The sequence below is a fragment of the Astyanax mexicanus genome, chromosome 11 (assembly GCF_023375975.1).
Source record: "Astyanax mexicanus isolate ESR-SI-001 chromosome 11, AstMex3_surface, whole genome shotgun sequence".
Lineage (NCBI taxonomy): Eukaryota > Metazoa > Chordata > Actinopteri > Characiformes > Acestrorhamphidae > Astyanax > Astyanax mexicanus.
Window position 1 is genome coordinate 37,462,779 of NC_064418.1, and position 9,008 is coordinate 37,471,786.

The following is a 9,008-nucleotide window of genomic DNA, read 5'->3' on the forward strand; positions in this document are numbered from 1 at the left end:
AACATACACCGCGCACGTGTCCACACATACAGACATCCAGTTACACAGGTACACGAGCCCCACTCAGTCTACCACAAGGAAGGTGGTGTTATTTTCCACTACTTTAGTAAACCATTTCTTACAATTCATCATCAATTAATCAAGTAGAAATTCTCACATTTACATTTGATAATTATTATTTATCCAGTTACACAGGTAGTGTTATAAGTCTTGTCCGAGACTCTTACAGGTGTAGGGTTGTGGACACGCTCAGCCAGTGAGTCAATCCCTAGACTACCACAAGGAAAGCAGTGTTATCCACTACTCTAATTAACCACTTCTTACAATGCTTGCATTTACAGTTGACACTTTTATCCAGAGTGACTTACATTAGAATCAGTTTACACACGTAGGTGAATAAAGTGTTAGAAGTCTTACCCAAGGTGTCTTACAGTTATGTGTTGTGTAGGCAATGCAAAGGTAGGAGTTTCAACCAAGACTCTTATTGGTGTAAAGTGGTGGGAATGCTCAGCCAGTGAATTAAGACCTAGTCTACCACAAGGAAGGTGGTTTTGTTTTCTGCTACTTTAATCAAGCACTCTCACAACTGATCAAGTTACCCAGCTGGCCACCAATGTCAATAGACGTTAATTTTAGGTTGAATGTTGGTCGTGACCTCATATGACAGAAATTTTACATCAGGTTAACGTCTAATACTGTTACGTGCCTGCAGGATAGAATCAGTTTACACAGGTCATTGAATAAAGTGTTAGCCTTGCTCAAGGACTTTCACAAGTGTTGTGTGATACACTTGCCCTGCCACCATGACAGAAAACAATGAGCTAGGATGGGTTTCAGGTGGACATATGCTCCAAGCCCCATCACTACAGAACACATTTGTCTTATATTGGTTTTATCAAGGCCCCATGTACAGTAAACAACCCAGAGGGAGCCCATATTTACTCTTCCTGGTCCAATTACTGACCTAACTAGGATCATCGCTGACATGCATACCATCGCTGTCTGATGAAAAACAAGTATATCCAAATCCACAACTTTACAGAAGAGAGATAAAACTTCAATTCAAAACGATTTCAGATCATTTTGGAGACTTTCTATTGGTCCACACATCAATAAATTATGGCACACTGTAAGGGGCAGTTTGTTAAAATTAAATTAAGTTTAAATTAATGTTTTTTGGGACATGATGGTAATCAAGTGCAAAGGCCTACCTAAATCTTATGCTTTTATCCAAAGTGACTTGCACAGTAATTAAGGTGGGACACTACTCACTCACTGTATGTAGTGTCAGCTGTTATAAATCTTATTTTCCAAGTAACAATACACTGACATGTCATGTATGTTATTTAAATGATCACACAAGTGTGAATTTGAAAGTTTGATTGAGGCTAGATAATGAGTGTCAAATGTATGACATTCAATTTCTTAGTTGTGCAGGATCCCGAGTGTCACATGTGTAATGAAAATATGTCAAAGCAGACAGCATAGTGGGTTGTAATGATCATGACTGGTGGCATCTGACTGGTATTGTCTTTGTATAGAAGAGGATCCACATGCATATCCTGCAGGTCAGTGCAGCATTCTTTCATTCTTTAGCTTCCATAAAACACATTACTATTCACCTGCCCCATGACTTTTGGCATGTCACTGTATAGCCAGTCAAGTTAACATTAATGATATATTTGCCTGTTGGGCACAAAAGTGGGAGGTACTGGCTATTTTATCAGCTGTGTGATTGGCATCTTTAAAACTTTATATTATATGACCCTGTGTGCCCTGTGATCCTGCAATGCCGGATTCCGTTTACTGCCATGCCTGCCACAGAACTTCACTATACTTCATTATACACAGCCTGGCCAAAAAAGGTCACTCTATTATTGCATTGGACCTTCTTTAGCTTTGATTGCAGCATGCATTCACTGTGGCATCATTTCGACAACCTTCTGCAATGTCACAACATTATATCTGACCAGAGTTGCCTTTATTTTTCCCCAGGATGTTGTATTGATGATGAGAGATTTAGACAACTGCGCAAAATCTTCTCCAGCACATCCCAAAGGTTCTCATGGAGTTCATGTCTGGACCCAGTGGTGGTCACTCCATGTGTAAAAATTATGATCTTATGCTTCCTGAACCACTCTTTCACAATCTGAGCCCCATGTATCCTGGCATTGTCATCTTGGATTATGCCCGTGCCATCAGGAAATAAAACAATTATTGATTGAATAGCCTAGTTGTATATTCAGGTAGTCAACTGATTTCATTTTTTGGGCAAATAACATTACTGAACGTATACCTTTGTGCCATTATTTAGCCTCACTAATAAGTGACTTTCTTAAGAATACACATCCTTTAAGTTCCCTTTGCATTGTTTGTGTAAAAATGCTTTTACTTTTACTATTAAACATATTCCTGAGTTAATGTTGTTTTTCTATGATTTGATTTCACCAGCGTTTAAGTGATCGCCAATCATGATCATTCAAGGTCACAATTTTTTTCTGACCACATTCCACCCTTGAAGATGATGCTTTCCACTGTCCTTCCACTTTTTAAAAATGCGTTGGACAGTTTTTAACCTGATTTTAGTCGTTTTAGAAATCTATTTAGATGTTTTCTCTGTTTGATGCATGCCAATAATTTGACCCTTCTAAAACAAATTTACATCTTTTCCACGACTACAATATGTATTTTTCCACATGGTTGTTTCACAAATGAGAAACTACGTCTACAACTACTAATACTAATTATATCAGAAAAAATATTTAACCAAGAACCATTTACCCATTTGAGCTGCAACTATTGTCAAACAACCTGTTTTTACACTTCTAAACTATAGAACCCGTTTGCTATACATTTGTTTGCAGTAGTTTTACCCTCCTGTTATCCTCAAAAATATTAACTTTGAGTTCTAGGTTAACCTTTTCAGTATTTATTAGGGTAAGATTGACCCCAATAATTGTAAACCCTCAGAAAATGATTAGAATTTTAGATGTTAGATGTTAGTACTGTATGTTATGTGCTGTTTGGGCATTACCTCAATCTCTGGTCATTTTAGACTCTTTGTTCAGGTTTAACATAACTGTGGACCCTACACATCCAAATACCCACCCCAGAATGGGATCCTGTAAATGCTTAAGAAGCATGTATAGATTTTAATGAAATATTCTAGCGAAATGGGAATTGAACTGGCCAGACATGTATAATCACCAATGCTATTTGAAACATTTAATTGAGGTGAGGATTTCTGGGACTGAATGTATAATTCTGTCACACAAGATCTGCTACACACACACACATACACACACACACCACACACACACACACATATATATATATATATACAACAAGGCCTAGTTTTATCTTTCCACCCCATTAAGAAGCTCAGGGCTGCAGTGTGCGGCATGCTGTGCCGAGGTGATGGGCAGCGGTGGGACTCTCCTGAGGGCTCCACTGTTCTAATTGCGGATGGAGCAGGTAAGGGGAGAGGGCAGAGTATAATTAGGAGAAGCCTTTCACAAGGAGCAGCGCTTTTTTTCGACTGCAGAGAGCAAGACAGAGAGAGCGAGATAGAGAGGCAGACAGAAAGAGAGAGGATGCTCCACTTACACAGATGGAGGACTGTGCGGCCTGTGTGGATGGTTCTGCACGTCGGTCAGCCAGCGGCAAGAGCCTCAAGAAAGGCTCGATCTGTGACACTTGCACTCTGTTAGCTCTATTTTTCTAAGAACCGAGGAAGACAAACAGCCCCACGTCTTCCAAATTAGCTTCTCAAATATTTGCCAGAAAGTAGCTTGTGGTTTTGTGCCCATTTCAAAAGCAAATTTTACAGATGTTTGGGGGTCTGGGGTTGATTTATATTTTTATTATTTGCACAGGTAAATAATAAAGTATTTCAGGCCTGGAAAGGTCTGCATGTCCTCATTTGGAACAGAGAGCTAAAGTATCAGGTAAGAAAAAGAGGGTGCTCTCATTTACGCATGATTGCCTGAATGCATGTCTGCTTAATCACCCGTTCACTTATTCAGTCGATTATAAATTCATGCTTTCATGTTCTCTCACACTCTCTGTCACCAGGTTAATGAGCCTGATATTATTTGCCAGATATCAAACGTTCAATTGACTCAGGTGAATAGCTCCAGAGTCTCCAGCATCACTCAGAGAGGCAGGAGAGGACCACTCTGAAGCATCCCTCAGCTGGAGGTGGGTGAAGTGAGAGAAACTTCATATGCACGCATGGAATGCAGCGAGAGCATGGACTTGTTTTGCAGCTCCAATCTGGAGATCACAGAGACACAATTACAGAGCGTGTGGATCCCACGGAGCGTGTCTTCTTCGCTTTGAGGGTTGTAAATAAAGACATGGCTCGTTGCCGGCCTGCCTATTGAACTTGGCTGTTGACAATGCTTCAGAAGTGGTCGGATCCCAGTCAGAAATCCCTTCTGCCCTCAAGAGAAGAGCCCACGGCCTTAAAGGCAGCGCTGCATCCTCAGGCTGGGGTGATGGTGGTGGCTGAGACACCAGCCCAGGCCCTTTTAGCACAAGTCCATTGATGTAGCGGAGTTATTAATTTGCCCCTGTGAAATAAGAGGACACCGGGGCCAAAACAGAAGGAGATGGGTGCCTTTCAAATAATGCCAGCCATGCTGCCTTTCATCTGCTGTCAGTGGGGCGAGCGTTCTGGGTCCACTGGGCTCTCACATGGGCACCAGGGCTACCCACGGAACTAACCAACAAAGGGTACAACGGGGAAAAGAGAGGGAGCAGTGAGGGGAGTGGAAGAGGAGGAGGAGGAGAAAGAGAAGGGCGAGAGAGAGAGCAAGCATAGGCAAATTGGTGTTTTTCTGCTATTAACTGGTAAACAACTCTGTTTTTAGTTGTTTTCGTCCTGCAGGAATGGCGTTCTTGTGGACTGCGGTGGGATTCGGTGTTTGAAACGGCCTTTTCCCTCTCTTCAAGGTAATAGCTGCTGTTTTTTTCTTCTTTACCCTCACCACTTCCTGCTGTCCCCAACAACCTCGAGGGAAGAGGGGCAGAACCCTCAGACTAAATGATAAACCCTTTATTTTCCCTCCCTCTCTCTGTTTGCTGCCTGGATCCCAGGCTTTCCTCTTTTACTTTTTCTTCAAGTCATTGAGAATATCCATCATTTAGGTCAGGCCCCTTTTTTACACATAATCTTTGGGCGTCTTTAGAGGTCCAAGTGAGTTCCAGTCTGCACTCAGTCTGCATCACAGTTTAGGCTGGCTCACATGTCCATTCTAAACAACTGCCCTGAAACCGAGGGCAGAAGAGGTTCCCTTGTTTTGGTTGGAGCTGAGCTCAGCGATGTCATAGAATCCATGCGTACAGATCGCTGCACACCGTCAGTGACTGATCACTCCGTTCCCTCCGCAAAGCACTCCAGTGCCCTGAGTGGTTGAGGCCGTTGCAGTTGGAGCGAGCAGGGAAAAAATAATACCAAAGACGTCTAAAAGCAGAGGCTAAAAGCGTCCTGAGCTAGCCGCCTGCTAAAAAAACAAAGCACTGCCCAGGGGACGAGCACAGGGTCGGGCAGCGCGGACCGGACTTGCCACAGCCGCGTCTCTCTGCGTTAGTGCTCCTGCCAAATGGCTGTAATTGAGGCCTAAAGTCCAGAGCCCTGAATAACTCAATGCATCAATGGCAGCCTGTGGGAGCTGCCCCCTCGCTTTCTCTTTCTGCTGCTGTACCTTCAGCACCACCTTCACTTTTTCCTCTGGTTACCCAAAAATCCTCCCTCACCTCCAGTGGCTTGAGTCTCTATTTCTTACAGCTAAATTAAAGACCGTTAATAAGATGATTTGTTCAGCTTTGCAGTGTAGGCACTTGGTTTTGGACTGGGCCTTAACTGGTTGTATTCTATTTCTTTCAATGATTTCAGGGAAACTGAACTAGGTTTTTTGTTTAGAGTCATGGGTAAACAGATGCACAATCGCTGATGATTGCATAATGACTGTATAATAAATATGACGTCAGAAAGAGTCATCATGCCTGCAAATAATGAAAATAATGTAATGAAAATAGCATGTGATAGCGGATTAGCAACTTCAGATGCCACTAGTAGTGAAGCAGGCTACACTAATGACAACAATAACAACAAACCTGAGGCACATGCTACACATCACTGTTCTCAGCCTCTGCTAGCTCCCTCTCTCAGGCTTCAGATGCCTGGTCTGTTTTTATTTTTTCTTTCCTGCACGCATGCCACAGCTGTGGTTGCTGTGGTGATGTTTCACTGCTCAGAATGGATTCACCAGCTCAAAAACGTTCTTATTATATTTATATTTTACTACACCACTGCTGGCTCTGCCAGCTGTGTGCTGGCTAACAGCCTATTTCCTTTAAATAGGCTGTGACAATATGGTCAAACAGCTAGAAAACCGAGGTAACATCAAAACGGAAGGGCCCGACGTTGACATAAACACCCCCTCCTCCCCCAGGGAACAATGCCTGATTACGGAGCAGGACGCTTTGCTGGAAAGGAAGGAGATGATAGCTTGTGGAGCTGTCAGAGGTCACACAGACACTGGAAAGGAATATATGAATGTGTTGTTTTGTCTTGGAGTTTATTGACAGTTCATTTGGGAGCAATGACGTTAACTTCAGTCAAACAATTAAGGGCCTCAAAAAAGCTTCTTTGGACCTGCGCTATAAAAGAACCACATGTTCTACTCTAAAGGACCTATTATCTGTCTTATTATTAATTGACTGTTAAGATGGATATGCTTTAAACAGTGTACATGTCCACTATTGCAATTGACACTTTGTAATGTTGTTGTATGGTTGCACTGGAATAAACCTAGACCTAGAACCTAGACCTAAACCTAGATGCTAAACCTAGAATTGAATTGAATTTATTATTATTTTTTTTATTTAAAGGTATATACCCTAAACAACAGGCATTATTCACTTTAAATCATTAAGGATTAAAACACAGATAAGCACTTAATAAGCACAATAAATGCTTATTTCCATTGTTGTTTTTCATCCACAATACTGCTAAAAAGGAATGAGAAAAAGGGACATGTGTGTTTCAGAGCAATCGTTTGAGGTTGCAACCTTAAATTATAAACAAAGCATTCTGGTCATTTAAAATAAAGCATTTTTATTTTATTCTCTTTGTGTTTGAGTTTCTTATTTGCGTGATATAGTGGGGAAAAAAAATAATTTACAAAAACTTTGTAGGTTGCAATTATGTGTAGAGATGTGGCTGACCAATCAATTCACTGTTTCAGGCCAAACAAATGAGTATTAAGATGTCAGAGAATAATTAGCTTTAGCATGGCCACAAGTTACAACCAGCAACACACTGACCACAAAATGCAGAAGGTAATAATAATATTAATATATAAAAAATATCAATATTAATAACATTATTGACTGACTGATCTGCATATTGTAATTTTCTGCATACGAAAGTACACGGACACATCATCCACACCTATAGCACAGTTAAACCTGGGAGGGCGCTGCAGATGCAGAAATAACCACAATAAAAGTTTTTTTTTACAGTCCAGCAGTAGAACCGACTACAAACAATCTTAATTTAACATTTAGACAATTAAAAAGACAGAAAATTGTAGAGCATTTCTACTTATTTCCATGGGCTATTTTGCTAATTAAAATGCAGGCAGAAAACTAAATAAAACTCAATAATAAGATTAAACAACTATGCAAAATGTATAGCTCATAGCTTTCTTTAATAAGCAGTTAACTTTATATTATAGTGAATATCTTATCACTTCCCAACTGGGGATGAGCCCTGAATCATGGAAATGAGTTCAGTGAAGGCAACCACCATCTTGGAAAGCTATTAAAATTGACACTATTAAAAATATATAACAGCTATTACAATTTTATTTTGATTTAGGTATAATATTAATGTTTTTTGGTTTGTTAATTTGTCTTTTTGTTTTTGGATGATGTTAAAAAGGCATATGAAAATATCCAAGGCATATTTTTTAGAATGAGATAACAAAATTAAACAAAAAACATGAGCAGATAGAAAGCAAAAAAAACAGAACTAAAAATATTTTTTGTTCAATTTACAGATCACAAGAGGTAAGTGTTTAGATAAAAATGCATCAGCTTTGGTTTGAAAGTCCCACTAACTATGTAAAAAAATTTTAATCTGAAAAATTGTAAATAGTGTGAGGAGACCTTTAATCTGATAACAGATATTGAGCAAAGACTAAAGGATGGACACTAGGGGGGGCAGTAAAGAGATACTACTACATCATTATACAGGAGTTTCAGTTTAGATCACCTGCACTGAGGCTGGAGCAGTATTAGCATTAGCTGCTAATCCCACTAAGCACTAGCTCTTTTGCCATTCAGAGGTGAGTATTATTGGCCTGTAGCCTGCTGCTAACCCCGGCTAGCCCTGCTGGAGCAGTATTAGCATTAGCAACTAACCACGCTAAGCGCTAGCTTATTCACAGTTCAGAGGTGAGTATATCGGACTGTAGTGTGCTTGTTTACCGTGTTAAAAACTACACAGGAATAAACACCAGCCCTGGCTTAGTGGAACACTCAGGTTTCCTCAGTGTAGTGCTGTCAGGTGGCATTTAGCCGTTAGTCGCTAATGCTAATGCTAGTGGAAATCTGGAAATGTAAGCTTACTGTAAATAAACAGAAGCACTTTACTCACCCAAATAAACAGTTTTCAGGAGAGAAATTTGTGTAGATTAACATTCAGAGCTTGTTTGATTTTAAAATAAATGTTTTTTTTAAGAATTACAGTTTTGTTTACTTAACTTAGCTTTACTTAACTTAGTTACAACCACCACCCAGCAACAAGACCTGCTGAATTAGAAGGAAAACATGGCAACACTCCTGTTTCTTACTAGTGTTGCATAATGCGTCTTATAATCTGGTGTACCTTATGTATAAAAAGAGACGAGAAAAAATGTATTTTAATAATGTCTTATAATTCGGTGTACCTTATAGTTAGAAAAAACATTGATAGTGAAACTATAATGAATATGCTT